The sequence below is a fragment of the Chiloscyllium plagiosum genome, chromosome 14 (genome assembly GCF_004010195.1).
Source record: "Chiloscyllium plagiosum isolate BGI_BamShark_2017 chromosome 14, ASM401019v2, whole genome shotgun sequence".
Taxonomy (NCBI): domain Eukaryota; kingdom Metazoa; phylum Chordata; class Chondrichthyes; order Orectolobiformes; family Hemiscylliidae; genus Chiloscyllium; species Chiloscyllium plagiosum.
Window position 1 is genome coordinate 74,523,420 of NC_057723.1, and position 18,720 is coordinate 74,542,139.

Sequence of the window (18,720 nt, forward strand, 5' to 3'; positions counted from 1 at the left end):
ACCTCCATCTACCTGTTGCACTCTCCGCTACCTTCCTTCCCAGCCCTAACCACCCCCACCACCCCCCTCACCACAACTCCCTCCCAATTTATCTCTCCACCCCCTCAGCTCACAAGCCTCATTCCTGATGAAGGGCTCTCGCCTGAAACTTTGATTTTCCTGCTCCTCGGACGCTACCTGACCTGCTGTGCTTTTCCAGCACCACACTCTCAACTGTAGGCTCGCCAGTCCTGTCACATCCAGCTGTGAATGGTGGAGGACAATTAATCAACTCTGTGGAGGATGAAGAGGCTACCTGACCTGCTGTGCTTTTCCAGCACCACACTCTCAACTGTAGGCTCGCCAGTCCTGTCACATCCAGCTGTGAATGGTGGAGGACAATTAATCAACTCTGTGGAGGATGAAGAGGCTCCACAAATATCCCCAATCTAAATGATATAGAATGCAGCATGACAGAACAAAACCTAAGGCTGAAGCATTTGCCGCAATCTTCAGCCAGAAGTGCCGAGTGGATGATCGCTCTCGGTCTCCTCCAGCGGCCATGACAGATACCAATCTTCGATTCACTCCATGTGACATCAAGAAATGGTTGGAGACACTGGACACTGCAAAGGCTTCTGGCAACAGTACTAAAAATTTGTGCTCCAGAACTTGCTGGACCCCTAACCATACTGTCCCAATGCAGTTACAACACTGGCATCTACCCAACAATATGGAAAATTGCCCAGGTACGTCCTGTACACAAACAGCAACACAAATCCAACTCAACCAATCACTGCCCCATGACTCTACTGTTGCTCATCAGTAAAGTGATGGAAGTGATCAGTAAACTATCAAGCAGCACCTGCTCAGCAATAACCTGTTCCGTGATGCCCAGTTTGAGTTCTGCCAGGGCCACTCAGCTCCCAACCTCATTACAGCCTTGGTTCAAACATGGACAAAAGAGCTGAATTCCAGAGGGGAGGGGAGAGAGACAGCCCTTGATACCAAGACCACATTTGACTGAGTGTGGCATCAAGGAGCCCTAGCAAAACTAGACTCAATGAGGATCACAGGGAAAACATTCTGCTGGTTGGAGTCATACCTGACACATAGAAAGATTGTTATGGTTGTTGGAGTTCAGTCATCTTAGCTCCAGAACATCTCTGCAGGAGTTCCTCAGGGTAGTGTCCTAGGCCCAACTATTTTCAGCTGCTTTGCCAATGACCTTCCCTTCATCATAAGGTCAGAAGTGGGGATATTCATCAAGGATTGCACAATGTTCAGCACCATCCGACTCCTCAGACACTGAAACAGTCCATGTCCCAACTCAGCAAAACCTGGACAATACTGAAGCTTAGGCTGACAAATACAACACACAAATGCCAGCCAATGACCATCACCAGCAAGAGAGAATCTATCCATTTCCCTTTGCCATTCAATGGTGTCAATCCTGGGAAAAAGTGAGGACTGCAGATGCTGGAGATCAGAGCTTAAAAATGTGTTGCTGGAAAAGCGCAGCAAGTCAGGCAGCATCAAAGGAACAGGATAATCGACGTTTTGGGCATAATCCCTTCTTTCTGAAGAAGGGTTTATGCCCGAAACGTCAATTCTCCTGTTCCTTTGATGCTGCCTGGCCTGCTGCGCTTTTCCAGCAACACATTTTTAAGTAAATGGTGTCAATCCTGTCAGGAGTGTGACGGAATAATCCCCACTTGCCTGGATGAATGCACCTCCAACAACACTCATGAAACGTGACACCATCCAACACAAAGCAGCCCGCTTGATTGGCACCACACCCACAAGCATCCACTCCCTCCATCATCAGTAGCAGCAGTGTGTACCGTCTACAAGATGCACTGCAGAAATTCACTAAAGCTCTTTATGCAGCACCCTCCATATCCATGACAACACCATGCAAAAGGACAAGGGCAGCTGATATGTGGCAACACCCTCCAAGCCATTCATCATCCTGACTTGGAAATATATCACTGTCCCTTCAGTTCATTGGGTCCATATCCCGGAATTCCCTCTTCACACCGTATGGACTGCAGCAGTTCAAGAAGGTAGCACACCACCGCTTTTTCAAAGGCAGCCTGTGACACCAACATCCCATGAGTGAATAAAAAAAATTGAAACTAAGGAAATAGTGGATAAATTAGCCAGGTATTTTGCATCTGCTTAATCTGTAGAGAGTACAAATATCATCCTTAAAATAACTAAGGTCAGACATCACACGACACCAGGTTATAGTCCAACAGGTGTATTTGAAGTCACAAGCTTTCGGAGCACTGCCCTTTCATCAAGACCTCACCTGACAAAGGAGCAGAGCTCTGAAAATGATTTCAGAGAAACCTGTTGGACTATAACCTGGTGTCATATGACTTCTGACCTTGTCCATCCCAGTCCAACACCAGCACCTCATGAAAATAATTAAGTCAACAGGTGAAAGGAAATGAAGAACTTTAAGGAATTACAAACACCCGTGAAATGGCACTGAAAAAAATTCTTAGAATTAAAGGCTGACAACTCTTGAGTTTCTGATGGATCACATACACGAAGCTTCAAAGAAATTGCTGCTGAGATAGTAGACAAATCAATTTTCCAAACATTTGTAAATGCAGAAAAGAACTCATTATATTCAAAAACCCATATGTAACATCTCTATTTAAGAAAGAAGGAAGACAGAAAGCATTGACATTTACACCAATTAGCTTAATATCTCTCTTTGAGAAAATGCCTTATTCTGCAGGTTACAGGAGGACACTGAGAAAATCTCAATCTGGCCGAGCCAATATGGGTTTTTCTTTTAAAAGGGAAGTTATGTTTGACTAATTATTTGATGAAGTACACATAATGTGGATAAAGGGGAACCTGTGAATGTGGTGTGCCTGCATTTCTAAAAGACATTTGACAAGGTGCCACATCAAAGGTTACTAGACAAGAGAGAGCTCAGTGTGGAGTGTAACATATCAGCATTAACAGAGGACTTATTAGCTAACAAGGAACAGAAAGTAGGCGTTAATGAATCTTTTTATTATTAGCTATGAGTGGCCACCCAGAGGAATCTGTGCTGGGCCCTCAACAATTCACAACATATATAAATGACTGGAATGTAGGTACCAATTGTGAAACTTGCTCATGGTAAAGGGATTAGTAAAAAGGTAAGCTGTGAGAAAGACAAAAGGAGCCTGCAAAAGAATATAAATAGGTCAAGTGAGTGCTAAACAAAATTGCAAAATAGGATATAACACAGTCAAATGCAAACTTGTTCACATTGGCAGAAAAAAAAACAGATAAGCAGCAGATTATTAAATTGGATAAAGACTTGGGAACTCGGTGATACAGAAGGATCTGGATGTTCCAAAGCAGGAATCACAATAAGTTAGCATGCAGGTGCAGTAAGTGATTAGGTAGACCAATAGAACATAGAACAGTACAGCACAGGAACAGGCCCTTCAGCCCACAATGATGTGCCAAACATGATGTCAAATTAAACTAATCCCTTCTGCCTGCCCTTGGTCCATGTCACTCCATTCCTTGCATATTCACATGTAATCTAAAAGACCCTTAAGTACCCCTATCACATCTGCCTCCACCACCAGCTCCAACAGTGTGTTGCAGACTCTTATCACTGTCTGTGCAAAAATCTTGCCGCTCAATTCTCCTTTGAACTTTCCCCCTCTTTCCTTAAATTCATGCCCCATAGTTTTAAACATTTCAACTCTGGGAGAAAAATTCTGACTGTCAGCCTTATCTATGCATCTTACAATTTTGTAGACTTCTGTCAAGTCTCTCCTCAGCCTCTGCTGTGGCAGAGAAAACAACCTGAGTTTTTCTAGCCTCTCCTTATAGCTCATACCCTCTAGTCTGGACAGCATCCTGGTAAACCTCTTCAGCACACTCTGCAAAGCCTCCACATCCTTCCTGTAATGTGGTGACCAGAACTGAATGCAAGTATGGCCTAACAAAAGTCTTATAGAGCTGCAATACAACATTCTGACTTCTGTCCTCAATTCCCTGACTAGTAAAGGTAATGAAATGTTCTTGTTTATTACAAAAAGGCTAAGTATACAAGTGGGATGCTTTGCTACTATTGCAATAGGTTTTATTCAAATCACACTTAGGAATCTGTGTACAGTTTTGATTTCCTTATTTAAGGCAGGAAAGAATTGCGTTATCCAGAGAAAGTTCCCTGGACAGATCCCTGGGATGAGGGTTTTGTCTTATCAGGAAAGGTTAGGCTTGAATCCATTGGATGAGAAATGATCTGACTTAAACATGAGACCCGGAGGAGATCTGACCGATGGATACTAAAAGAATGTTTCCCCTTGTGTGAGAAACTAGAATCAGAAATACAGGTTACAAATAAGGGTTTCCATTCAAGACAGAGATCATAGAGTCATGGGGCTGCACAGCAATGAAACAGACCCTTCAGTCCAACTTGACCAGATATCCTAAATTAATCAAGTTCCATTTGTTAGCATTTGCACACATCCCTCTAAACCTTTCCTATTCAGAGATGTACAGCACAGAAACAGACCCTTCGGTCCAACTCGTCCATGCCAACCAGATGTCCCAACCCAATCAAGTCCCATTTGCCAGCACTTGGCCCATATCCCTCTTAACCCTTCCTATTCATATACCGACCCAGATGCCTTTTAAATGCTGTAATTGTACCAGCCTCCACCACTTCCTCTGGCAGCTCATTCAACACACGCAACACCCTCTGCGTGAAAATGTTGCCCCTTAGGTCCCTTTTAAATCTTTCCCCTCTTACCCTAAACCTATGCCCTCTAGTTCTGGACACGCCCACCCTAGAGAAAAGCCCTTGTGTATTTCTCCTATCCACACCCCTCATGATTTTATAAACCTCTATAAGGTCACCCTTCAGCCTCCGATGCTCCAGGGAACACAGCCCCAGCCTATTAGGCCTTTGTGGAGATTGTTTTCCTCAGAGGGTCGAGAGTCTGGGGACCACTTTTCCTGAGATAGCGTTGGAAGTAGGTTTATTGGATTCTTCCAAAGCAGAGGTAGATCAGTTCTTGACCAACAAGGAAGCTACAGGCTAACAGGAATAAACAAGAGACAGTCGAGTTGAGACCACAAGCAGATCAGCCACAGTTTTATCGAAAGATGGTGTGGGCTCAAAGGGGTAAGTTATTCATTGCTGTTCCATGTTTCTGTGTTCAGATACTGAAGCAACTCAGATCACGTGCAAGGACTGCACAGCACCCTGAAATATGTCACAGCAAAATCCGAAAAACTATTGTACCTCAATAATTTGCTTGGACAGATTTCTAATACAGTATATGCTTCTCCACAGGAATCTAAATTGGACAAAATTCGGAGCTGAATTACTCAAGATGATTTTAGAATGGAACATTGAATAATTGTTGAGAAATGGACTACTTGTTGATGGGAAATATGCAGACTAGGTGCAAGTGATGCATCACGCCTTGTGTCTGTGGGAATCCAGCAATGTGGGTCAGTTCCATTAGCCCTTCTTCCTCCCAGAATCATAGAATCCCTACTGTGTGGAGGCAGGCCAGTCAACCCATCAAGTCCACACCAATCCTCTGAAGATTATCCCATCCAGATCCATCCCTCTATCCTTGCATTTCCTGTGGCTGACCCACCCAGCCTGCACATCCCTGGGCACAGCCTCTGTGGGAAGGTAATCATTGAATCCCTACAATGTGGAAACAGGCCCTTCACCCCAACAAGTCCACACCGACCCTCAAAGAGTAACCCACCCAGACCTATTCCCCTACCCTATATTTACCTCTTACTAATGCACCAAGCCTACACATCCCTGGATACTATGAACAATGTAGCATGGCCAATTCACCTAACCTGCACATCTTTGGAGTGTGGAAGGAAACCCACACAGACACAGGGAGAATGGGCAAACTCCACACAGACCGTTGCCCGAGGCTGGAATTGAACCTGGATCTCTGGCGCTGTGAGGCAGCTGTGTTAACCACCATGCCATCTAATGAATGAATAAGCCCATTACTGACCTGATGGTTGTGCTGTATCAGGCTTGGTTCTGGTAAGAGTTAATGTTCATGTCACATTGTTTCCACCCATTTTATTAATGTCCCTCACTGTCTATCACTGGTGACAGCACCATCTACTCAACCTTTCAGAGGTAACTAATATACCTGTTCCAACTAAGGTTCGAGTAATTACAGCTGACCAAATGTAGTTGTACTTATTGTAATCATGCAAGAAACCTTCTTGTTATAGAGTCAAATTAGTATATCAAGTCAAATTGTTATACTCCAAATTAATCTAGTCTCATTTGCCAGCACTTGGCCTATATCCCTCTAAACCCTTCCTATTCATCTACCCATTCAGCTGCCTTTTAAATGTTGTCATTATTGCCAGCCTCCACCACTTCTTCTGGCAGATCAATCCATAGATGCATCACCCTCTGCATGAAAGTGTTGCCCCTTAGGTCGCTTTTAAACCTTTCCCCTCTCACCCTAAACCTATGCCGTCCAGTTTTGTAAGCCTCCACCCTGGGGAAAAGACCTTGGCTCTTCACTCTATCGAAGAACGGTGTCTCTCCTGTACTCCAAGGTGGATAATCCTTTACCACTAATCACTACATGGGTCCAGAACAAAACCAAACCAAAGGAGGATTGAGAGCATACAACTACCTGAAAGAAAAATGCACACCCCTAGAGGTAAATTTCACAGACAAGTTCAGACGAGTGAGGGGGAGTCTCACAGTGATTTATAAAATTCTAACAGGAATGGACAGGATAGATGTTCCCCATGGTGGGTGTGTCCAGAACCAGGGGTCACAGTCTGAGGATTCGGGTGGACCATTTAGGAAGGAGATGTGGAGACATTCCTTCACCCAAAGAGTGGGGAGCCTGTGGAATTCATTACCACAGGAAGTAGTTGATGCCAAAACTTTCAATGTATTCAAGGGGCGGCTAGGTACAGCATTTGGGGCAAATGGGATCAAAGGTTATGGGGAGAAAGTTGGATTAGGCCATTGAGTTGGGTGATCAGCCATGATCGTGACTAATGGGCGAGCAGGCTCAAAGGACCAAATGGCCTTATCCTGCTCCTATGCTTCCAAGATACTGTAAGGCCAAGTGTGATGTGAGGGGTAAGTTTTTTACACAGGGAATTCTGGACTCTGGAATATGCTGTCAGGGATGATGGTGGAGTCAGATACAACAGGGGCATACAAGAACCATGTGGGCAGCACGGTGGCACAGTGGTTAGCATTGCTGCCTCACAGCACCAGAGACCCATGTTCAATTCAGGTGACTGACTGTGTGGAGTTTGCACGTTCTCCCTGTGTCTGCGTGGGTTTCCTCCGGGTGCTCCGGTTTCCTCCCACAGTTCAAAGATGTGCAGGTCAGGTGAATTGGCCATGCTAAATTGCCCATAGTGTTAGGTAAGGGGTAAATGTATGGGAGGGTTGCGCTTCGGCGGGTCGGTGTGGACTTGTTGGGCCGAAGGGCCTATTTCCACACTGTAATGTAATGTAATCTAATCTAACTGTTAGATAAGCACATGAATATGCAAGGAATGGAAGGATATAGACAAAGGGCAGGCAGAAGGGATTAGTTCTGTACAGCATCATGGGCCGAAGTGCCTGTTCCTGTGCTATGCTGTTCTATGTTTTACGTTCCATGTGGGGAGTTGTCAGAATTTGCAATGTTGGCAGGAGCATTTTGAAAAGAGATCAACATATTAAAGTCCTTGCACTGGCTATGGGACTCCACAAAAAGACACCGCAAAGTGATTTTCTGCCTTTTGAAACATAGCTGCTGCAGACAATGCATTTCTGTGACATTAACCTGATGCTCTGTTCATGAGTACCTGATTGCTTTAGGTAATTTGGGAATTTGTCTTTCTCAAGAGCTCCAGCTTTACTCACTTATGTGGTCCAATAAATCAATGTGCAAGAAGTTAAATGAGTATTTCTGAAGATCCAGGTGATACAATCTTCTTACAATTCAGGACAAAGTTGCTTCAAATGGACTTCAAATTTATTTCTCATTTGAGCAAGTGTGTTTGTTGTCTTGACGACACTGAGCATCTTGTGCAATCAGGTGACATTTGTCCACATCAAAACGCTAATACCTGCCAGTGCTTGACCATACATTGCAAGGAACTTAGTAACCTTACTCCCCAAGGACAAAAGAAAACAATGTGAGGAGAGTAAACGTGTACACCTCACAGCAAGAGTGGTGAGAAATATTCTTGAATTGGATTGCATGGAGAACATATCCCCCATGCGCTCCTTGTTAATTTATCAGGCTGTTCATCTAAACCATCACTTTGTTGCAGTGCTCAAGAATTTTTCCCTTAAATAATACACTGGACAGGCTGATCTATGCGGATCACTGTTTCACTTGCTGCAGTCACTTTGTTTTCTTGAGCACATGCTACGTCTTGAGTCGTTTCGCTGGGGCTCAGTGGTTAGTACTACTGCCTCACAGTGCTGGGGACCCAGGTTCAATTCCAGCCTTGGGCAACTGTCTGTGTGGAGTTTGCACATTCTCCCAGTGTCTGTGTGTGGGATTTCTCCTCGGTGGATTGGCCATGGGGAAATACAGGGATTGTGTGGGATGCTCTTTTGGAGGGTCAGAGTGGACTCGATGGGCCAAATGGCCTGCAGCCACACTGTAGGGATTCTACAAATCATATTGTACAGAAGAGACATTTCAGTGCATCTAGGCTGCTCCAAACAATTGCCTTGAAAGTTTGACATTACAAGTATTCAAGCAAGTAGTTTTGTTTTTAAAAGTTTGTTTAGTTACCACATTGACTAACTTCTCAGGCAGACCTTCATTACCCTCAGAGTAAAATAAATTCTTAAAATTCCTTCTGCCTTTCATCTTAAAATTAAGCCCCTTGATATTGAACCATCGAATAAATCATAAAAGAATACCGTAGAATCCCTACAGTGTGGAAGCAGGCCATTCGGCCAATCAAGTCCATGCTGACCCTCTGAATAGCACACCTACCCTATCCCTACATTTCCCATGACCAGCTCACTGAGCATGCACCTCCGTGGACGATTTCCCATGGCCGATCCACCTAACCTGCACATCTTTGGATTGTGGGAGGAAACCCACGCAGACACGGGGAGAATGTGCAAACCGCACACAGACAGTTGCCCGAGGCTGGAATCAAACCTGGGTACCTGGTGCTGTGAGGCTGCAGTGCTAACCACTGAACCACCGTGTTGCACAGCTGCCTGCAATCCATGCCCCTCATAATTTTGTATGCCCCAGTCAGCTCTCCCCTCGACCTCCTCTTTTCTAAAGAACAAATTATGACTCACCTCCAGGTGCCATTTGCTGAACAAGAAATGCAAGACAAAATTGTTTCCCGCTTCAAACCAACTAGAGAAAAATAAGTCTATTCCTGAAAACCTAATAGCTAGATTAAATTTCTTTGGATGAACACTTTGCATCCTGATGCTGTACCTAACCAACTATGTAATAACATTTAGACTTAAAGTGGAACTGAACGGAGAATGACAGAGACTTAAATTGAACAATTTAGATTATGGTAAGACCGCTTAAGTGACGTCATTTCATTTAATTACAGATTTTGATTACTCCAATTACAGAATTGGCCCTCTGTCCACGTCCACAATACTCTCTTTATTGCCTTGGATATTCTGTTCAGTTTTGCACCATTAGGTAATGAGGAGGAAGGTCCATTCAATTATCAAAAGTTATCCATTTGAAAGCACTCCACAGATTGCAGCTGTTCCTAATAAAGGAAACCCTAGTCTTACCTACTACTCTTACCAGCAAGACTATTCTATAGTGATTAGATTCCCTACAGTGTGGAAACAGGCCATTGGGCCGTAGCAGTCCAGAACGACCCTCCGAAGAGTAAAACCCACCAAAACCCATTTCCCTTTGACTAATGCACCTGACGCTATGGGGCAGTTTAGCATAGCCAATCCATCTGAACTGCACATCTTTGGATTATTGGAGGAAACCAAAGCACCCAGAGGGGACCCACACAGACACGGGGAAAATGTGCAAACTTCACACAGACAGTCGTTAGAGGCTGGAGTCAAACTAGGTCCCTGGCTCTGTGAGACTGCAGTGCTAACCACTGAGCCACCGTGCCATCCTCAAAGTGGTTGATCATTATTTCAGAAGACAATTTTCCTGGCAATTTGTTTTTCAGTGATTTGAACCAGTTACCCATCCTCTTAATCTGTTTATTTTGAGGTTGTATTTTACATCTATTGCTCCAATACCACTTACAATCTTATCTACCTCTTGAAATAACCTTCCAAGATTGAAACGTAATTGTTCTTTGTCTAGTTCTCCAGTGGCAAAGATTTATCTTTTGTCATAGAAGTGACTAAACTTTAAACATTAAACCACAAAGCACTTATCTGGCTTGGATAAATAAGGCTTTCTCTCTTTCTCAGTCACAAGACTATTGATCTTGGTGACAGAACTGGACACACTAATTCAGGCACTGCCTGACAAACCAGAAAGTTTGACCTTGACTTCTTCTGAGGTGTATTGTACCTTTTAGCTCAACAGCATTATGTGATATGTTCAATGATACGGAGTCAGGAATATTGAGGGTCAAGTGTATGAAGAATTTTTCAACTTCCTTCTAATTCATGTACTTCAATATGGAACATGAATTCACAGGGTTTATTGTTCCATAGTTTGTACCTTAGCCTTGTCTGAATTAAACTGTACTTGTTGTTGCTCGGTCAATATACATATTTTGGAGTTGTTGCACCCTTTCCTTTTATTTGGCTACCCATTCAGGTTTGGCGGATGCATACAAGCAAGGCAATGTGTTCAGAAAAGGTGAATAGCAATGGTCTTTTCCCCAAGGTGGGGAAGTTCAAAACTAGAGGGTAAAGGTTTAAGGTGAGAGCAGAAAGATTTTAAAAAGGATTTGAGGGACCACTTTTTCACACAGAGGGTGGTGCATGTATGGAATGAACTGCCAGAGAAAATATCGATGCAGGTACAGTTACAGTATATTTAGAAGACATCTGGACAGGAACACGAATGGGAAAGAGGAAATAAAAATCGGGCTCAGTGGTTAGCACTGCTGCCTCACAGCGCCAGGGATCCAGGTTTGATTCAGCCTCGGATGACTGTCTGTGTGCAGTTTGCACATTCTCCCCGGGTCTGTGTGGGTTTCCTCCCGGTGTTCCCGTTTCCTCCCACAGTCCAAAGATGCGCATGTTAGGTGATTTGGCCATGCTAAATTGCCCATAGTGTTCAGGGATGTGTAGATTTGGTGCATTAGTCTGGGGAAATATAGGGTAGGGGAATGGGTCTGGGTGGGTTACTCCTTGAAGGTTTGGTGTGGACCTGTTGGGCCCAATGGCCTGTTTCCACACTGTAAGGATTCTGTGAAAGAACTGCGGATACTGTAAATCAGTGACAAAAACAAAAATAGCTGGAAAAACTCATCAGGTCTGGCAGCATCTGTGGAGAGAAATCAGAGCTAATGTTTCAGATCAAGTGACCCTTCCTCACTCAAGCCGAAATGTTAACACTGATTTCTCTCCACAGATGCTGCCAGACCTGCTGAACTTTCCCAGCAATATCTGTTTTTGTGTAAGGTTTAGAGGGAGGTGGCCAAACACAGGCAAATGGGACAACTCTGGGAAAACTGATCAGCATGTATGAGATGGACTGAAGGGTCTGTTTCTGTGCTGTATTACTCTGTGGCTCTATTAAGCAAAAGTGCTAGTTAAATATTTTGATTGCTTAAGCGTGGACAAATCAAAATCGGTTTCACTTTGATTCAGTTCACAGGTACAATGGAGAATGAGTAAATAGGAGAAAAATGATCTAATCACCCAAATCTCTGTTTAAAAAAACATCGATCTGAAACTGGCAAGTACATAATCAATCAAATCATTTTGTAAGCTTGGTTTGGACTAGAAAGTTAATTCCCAGGGTCTTCTGAGAAGATTCTCCTTTCAGTATCATTAATGTAACAATTCAGGGCAAAGGATGCAGGAGTTGCTGATGGAACATCACAAAACTCTGGAAGGTACTTACTTGCTGAGATTTGTTTTTGTTGCAGGAATTTGGATTACTTGTCTGAAAGTTCAGTCCTTGAGTTGAACTACCTTTTTTTAACTTTTTGGCTGATGTTCCAGTACTTCCTGATTCATTATTCTTTTTAAAAAAAAAGAGTTAACATCCCTTTAAAATAGCAAAAACTGAAGTTTGATAACGTTTAAGATCAAATGATATTTGTGCAAAGATACCAGCAAGAGTATTTATTGTAGGATTTCATTTAGCTCAGAACAGGAGCATTAGATTACTTACAGTGTGGAAACAGGCCCTTCGGCCCAACAAGTCCACACTGCCCCGCCGAAGCGCAACCCACCCATGACCTAAAGACCAAAACAACAATTGTGTCTCCTTCTAACCATTTCTGTTGCCTTTTTTGGCTTCTCTATGCATCCATTTTTCAATTTCTCTGTATGCCTCTTACACTTGTTCTTATATTATAGCTTTATTGACCACCTTGTTCATAACATCAGAGATGCAAATGGCTATAATTACACGGTGCATTATTGGAATTCAGGAAATAACATTTGACAGTGTCACAATCTAACTTGGAAATGTACACAACTATTCATACTTTTAAATACATAACATCTAAACAAGACCACCAAACTAACCAATTTTCCAGACTCAGGACCAAAACAACTCACAAGAAATTTCGTCAATGATAGATTAAAAATAAATCCTTATTTTAACACACTTCAACAAGGACATTGTAAAGAGAAGATTTGTCATCTGTGCACCTTCAACTGCACCCCTTCAAAACCCCAATCTCCCTTTCGCTCTAACAAAAATAGAAATTTCTGGAAAAGCTCAACAGGTCTGGCAGCATGTGGAGAGAAATCAGAGTTAACGTTTCAGGTCCAGTGCCTCTCTCTCTCTCTCTCTGTCTCTCTCAACGCACACATACTGAATTATGATTTGATTTAATTTATTGTAGCAAAATGTAACTAAGTCCAGTGAAAAGTTTTGCTTTGTGAGCAGTACAGGCAGGTCATAGTAAACAAGGACATACAGATCATTGGGTGCTTAGACAGAGTGAGGCATACAAGGTTACACTGCATAGGAGGGACGCAAAGCAAGATCAATATTAGCAAGAGCAAACTTATTTGAAGTTAGAGAGGTCCATTCAGCAGTCTAATAATAGTGGGGAAGAAGCTGTTTATAAACCTGTTGGTGCGCGTGTGTGTGTTCAAGCTTCTGTATCTTCTGCCTGACGGAAGAGGTTGGAAGAGAATATTACCGGGTTGGGAGGGGTCTTTGATGACATTGGCAGCCTTTCTGTAGCAACAAGACGTGTAAATGGAGTCCATGGAGGGGAGGTTGGCTTCCATGATGGTCTGGGCTGTGCACACAATCCTTGTGTAGTTTCTTACAGTCCCGGGCAGAGCAGTTGCCGTACCAGGCCGTTATGCACTGAAATAGATTGCTTTCTATGGTGAGGGTCCTTATGGACATGCGGAATTTCTTGAGCCGCCTGAGGAAGCAGAGGTGTTATTGTGCCTACTTGACTGTTGCATTTATGTGACAAATGGTTGAATACAAAATACGGCTGGAAAAAAAATATACATGTATCAAAAGCCCAAACCACAAAGTGGAAAATTACTTTTTCTCACAATGCTTTTGATTTTTGCAATGATGAGACACTGTGGGGTTATAATCATCCTTTAATTCAATGCTTGATAAGTTAAACTTTGGTCTTTTCTTTAATGAATTCTATATTTTAAGCTTCTTGGGTTTTCTGTGTTTTACCCCAAATGAAAAGACAGAGAGGGAGGAAGCGAGACTGAGATGCTTTTTGTTTGCTAGCTCTGGATGGTTTTCCACAGTTTGTTGCTCTTGGCATATATAACTTTCTTTTATCAAAAAAAAACACTGCAGCCCAACCAGAGCACTGTTGGTGGGCAAACTTTCCTTAGTTCCAGCCTGTTAGAGCCATTCAGTCTTGAATTCAATCTCTATTGCTTCCAAAAAGCAACATGGAATTGTGCAGCTCAACAAAATGCAGAGTTATGGGGCAGTGTGGTGGCTCAGTGGTTAGCACTGCTGCCTCACAGCACTAGGGTCCCCAGGTTCGATTCCAGCCTCAGGCCACTGTAAGTGTGGCGTTTGCACATTCTCCCCGTGTCTGCATGGGTTTCCTCCCACAGTCCAAAGATGTGCAGGTCAGGTGAATTGGCCATGCTAAATTGCTCATAGTGTTAGGTGCATTAGTCAGAGGGGAATTGGGTCTGGGTGGGTTACTCTTCGGAGGGTCGGTGTGGACTGGTTGGACCGAGGGGCCTGTTTCCACACTGTAGGGAATCTAATCCAATCAAAATGCAGAGTTGTTTTCAAGTGGCAAAACTTGCTTTTTCAGTTATACCAGTCCAATTTCCATTTCAGTTTACAGTTCCAAAAATAAAAACAAGTGGTATCTTGCAAAAAAAATACATTAATATATAATTACTTGCCTCACATAAAATTAATGTTTTACATAAAATTAAAGTATGTACTAATTAGAATATAGCATCCATTCCAATCAGTTATACAATCAGTACTACTTTTCCTTGATGCAGTTCACCTGACACAGCTTGTCAGATCTTTCTAGTGTGTGGACTGGATTTTCCACATTGTTTTTCTTGCCTTTGGAAGTTACCTTGTTCACTCAGAATGAATTCAATGCTGTTTTGATTTGAATATAGTAATATCATTGAATTCCAAATAACACTTCAGCTTAAATGCATCATAGAATTGGAACAGTAGTAGACTCGCCAACTTTAAGGGCATTTAAATGGTCATTGGATAGGCATATGGATGAGAATGGAATAGTGTAGGTTAGATGGGCTTCAGATTGGTTCCACAGGTCGGCACAACATTGAGGGCTGAAGGGTCTGTACTGTGTTGTAATGTTCTATGTTCTAACTGCAAACACTTAAAGTTTAAATGTCAATTAAATCAGCTCTTAAGCATCATGATGTGGGCTAATAAAGCAACATATTCAAGCAACTTAGAACATTTACATTAATACAACAGTTAGATGCCACCACCTCCAGTCCCCTGACAGCACATTGCAGGGACTGTTCTCTTCACAAAATTCTCGTCCACTCCTCCATCATTGCTAACACCTTTCCACACCAGTACACCTTCCCATGCAATCACCGAAAACCCAACACTTACCGCTTTACCTCCTCCCACCTCACCATCCAAGTCTCCAAACACATCTTCCGGGTGGAACGGTAACTTGCATGTATTTTTTTCAATCCAGTTCCACTGCCTTTGTTACTCACAATGTGATATTCTCACCATTGGTGAAACCAAATACAGACTGGGTGGCTACTTTGCGGAACTCTTCCATTCTGTCCACATGAAAGCCATTTCAATGCACCGTCATGCTCTCATGTTCGATCCTAGGCTGTTGCAGTGTTTCAGAAAAGCCCAGGACAGCTGAAGTAACAACATTGTGCTAAGGCATTTTGCAGCCTTTAGGACTTGACATTAAGTTCATGAACTTTAGATTATGATTTCCAACTCCATTCTGATGAAAAAAACCTTCCCCATCAGTATTTTATCTACCTGATGGAGCTAGGGCAACCTCAAAGCTTTGCTTTTGTTCTTTTCCATTATTATGGGACACACAGTTCTAGATATTAATCATTTCAACCCTAATCCTATAGATTTCTACCAAGAGGATATAAAGATGGCTGGCGAAATGACTACCAGCCCCATCTTTTCGCTTTGTTATAGCAAATTGCACATTGTTTCTTCTTTGTGGGTGGCACGGCACAGTGGTTAGCACTGCTGCCTCACAGCGCCAGAGACCCGGGTTCAATTCCTGCCTCAGGCGACTGACTGTGTGGAGTTTGCACGTTCTCCCCGTGTCTGCATGGGTTTCCTCCGGGTGCTCCGGTTTCCTCCCACAGTCCAAAGATGTGCAGGTCAGGTGAATTGGCCATGCTAAATTGCCCGTAGTGTTAGGTAAGGGGTACATGTAAGGGTATGGGTGGGTTGCACTTCCGCGGGGCGGTGTGGACTTGTTGGGCCGAAGGGCCTGTTTCCACACTGTAAGTAATCTAATTTAATCTAATCTAAACGTTTCCATAAACTTTTCCACAGTGCCAATAAAAAACACCATGTGTTGCTACTTTTAATCAAACATTAGATAACATAGCACATCCCACATGCTTCATTGATGTGTAGCACTTTTCTTTTGATATGTAAGTAACAGATTTTACCACAAATACTGGATTATAGCCAATGATAACCATGCAACATCTGAGCGACGAAACATGAAGTTACAGTGCACTGTAAAGGCTGCTGAGATATATGCATCGAGTTCCCTCATCAAACTGATGTTTCCTGCTTGATTTATTTGAGTTCACACTTCAAGAACTTCAGTTCTCTAGCAAAGGTGGTTGAAATATAGCGAATAAACAAACATTAACAGAATAAAGAAAAGAAAAAAATATATATTTAGATGGTGCTATTAATGATCGTAGGATGTCCCAAAGAACTTTACAGATATTTCAGTACTTTTCTTTGAAGTGTGCTGACTGTTGTAAGAACATATGTAAAACCGTAAAAATATTGGCAGTCTAGTTTTGTATCAGCAAATTTGCACCAAGCTGTGAATATGATGATCGTCCTTTGTGCAGCCCAAGCCATTTACTTTCTACTTGGCAATTATCTCAAATTTCTAAATATCTTAGTATTTGCTGCCACACATAGACATGGGAATTGTGTTCACTCACTGAGCAACCCTTATTCCAATCCTTCTGAAGAACTGTTCTAAGGAGCAAATACTTCAGTGTCCCACAATCTTCTTTGCTGCAAAAGTTGAAACATCTCATTTTTGGCAGTATCTTCTCCTGGAACCACCATGTCCCTCTTTTGAGGTAGAGCTAGATTTTTACAAGTATGATATAAAATGTGAACACATGGATGGCCCAAAGATCGTGATTTATTCCTTTGGCATCAGGTCTCTACAAATATAATGCAGTATTTGTATGGAATCAAGCCTGAAGTTTACGTTTGGTTGAGGAAATCTTTTGTCTGTCTGATCTATCTCCCCACCAGGCCTCCTTCCCCCAAAGATATCCTTTTCTCCAGGAAAGGTCTGTTCAACTGCTTGAGCTGACCCTCTTGCTTCTGTCCCTCATCATCGCCATCTGCTGCTGGGAGGTTCCACTACACACACATACATTCACTCAATGCACCTACATGTCAAATAACAGGAAGTTGACTCCAGGAATAATCAACATACCAAATTTCCTGCTCCCACAATGAGTATATTTCATGTATTTGTATCTATTTATTCACAGGTAACAAGTTAATTAGCTGAGTTTGCAAAACGGAGGGCCAGTTAACCAATCCCATTTCGTCTCTTAACTCATTTTTCTACAGCTATCATGTGAAAAAACTTTTATAGTTATCTTGGAGATTAACAAGCAAAGTTGATGCATCTTCTTCACAAAATCCCTACAGTGTGGAAGCAGGCCATTTGGTACAACAAGTCCACATTGACCCTCTGAAGAGGATCCCACCAAACCCACCCCACTACTCTATGACCCTGCATTTATTATGGCTAATCCATCTAACCTGCACATCCCTGGATACTTTGGGACAATTTACCATGGCCAATCCATTTCAGCTGGGAGGGAGGAAACTGGAGCACCCGGAGGAAACCGACGCAGACACAGGGAGAATGTACAAACTCCACACAGACAGCTGCCTAAGGGTGGAATCACACCTGAGCCCCTGGTGCTGTGAGGTAGCAATGCTAACCTCTGAGCCATAGAACATAGAACAGTGCAGCACAGTACAGGCCCTTCAACCCTCAATGTTGTGCTGGCCTTTTATCCTACTCTAATATCAGAGTAACTGACATACCCTTCATGGTACTATCTTCTATGTGCTTCTCCAAGAGTAGCTTAAATGTCCCTAATGTCTCTGACTCTATTATTACTGCTGACAGTGCATTCCACGCACCCACCATTCTCTGTGCAAAGAACCTACCTCTGTCATCTCCCCTAAACCTTCCTCCAATCACTTTAAAATTATGTCCCCTTGTGATAGCCATTTCCGCCCTGGGAAAAAAGTCTCTGGCTATCCACTCTAACTTTGCCTCTTATCATCTTGCACACCTCTATCAAGTCACCTCTCATCCTTCTTCGCTCCAATGAGAAAAACCCTAGCTCCCTCAACCTTCTTTCATAAGACACACCCTCCAGTCCAGGGAACATCCTGGTAAATCTCCTCTGCACCTTCTCTAAAGCTTCCACATTCTTCCAATAATGAGGCGACCATCATATGCTAATGAAAGCCACAGTCGTTAACAACAGACTTCACAATAGATAGACCTGCTTTTCAAGGGGCAAGCCTTCAGCCTGATGAAAGATGCCTCCAGCTGTGAGAACTGAATTCCATGAGTTGTTCTAACTATTATGTCTCAGCCCATGGTACTCAGTTCTGCAGCTTGGGTGCTTTTTGCCTGCATTCGGCGATATTGTTTGTAACAGCGAACTACGTGAATGGGATAAGTAAGCAACTAAAAGTCTGCATCACTTAAAGGCATTTATAAAAATATCAGCACTCCGCAGTGAGTAACACATGGCAAAAATAAAATCACTCTTGTAAATGATGACTCTCAAGTACACTTTATCAGTGTTTTTCTTAATGCTTTTTTTCTGCTGGTAAT

General features: G+C 42.9%; 1 long non-coding RNA gene across 2 annotated transcripts in view; it reads left to right on the plus strand.

Moving 5' to 3' along the window:
- The window catches only part of LOC122556807, a 61,123-nt gene that overhangs the window by 27,096 nt on the left and 15,307 nt on the right, over window positions 1-18,720 (plus strand). The gene's annotated exons all lie outside the window — the stretch shown is intronic.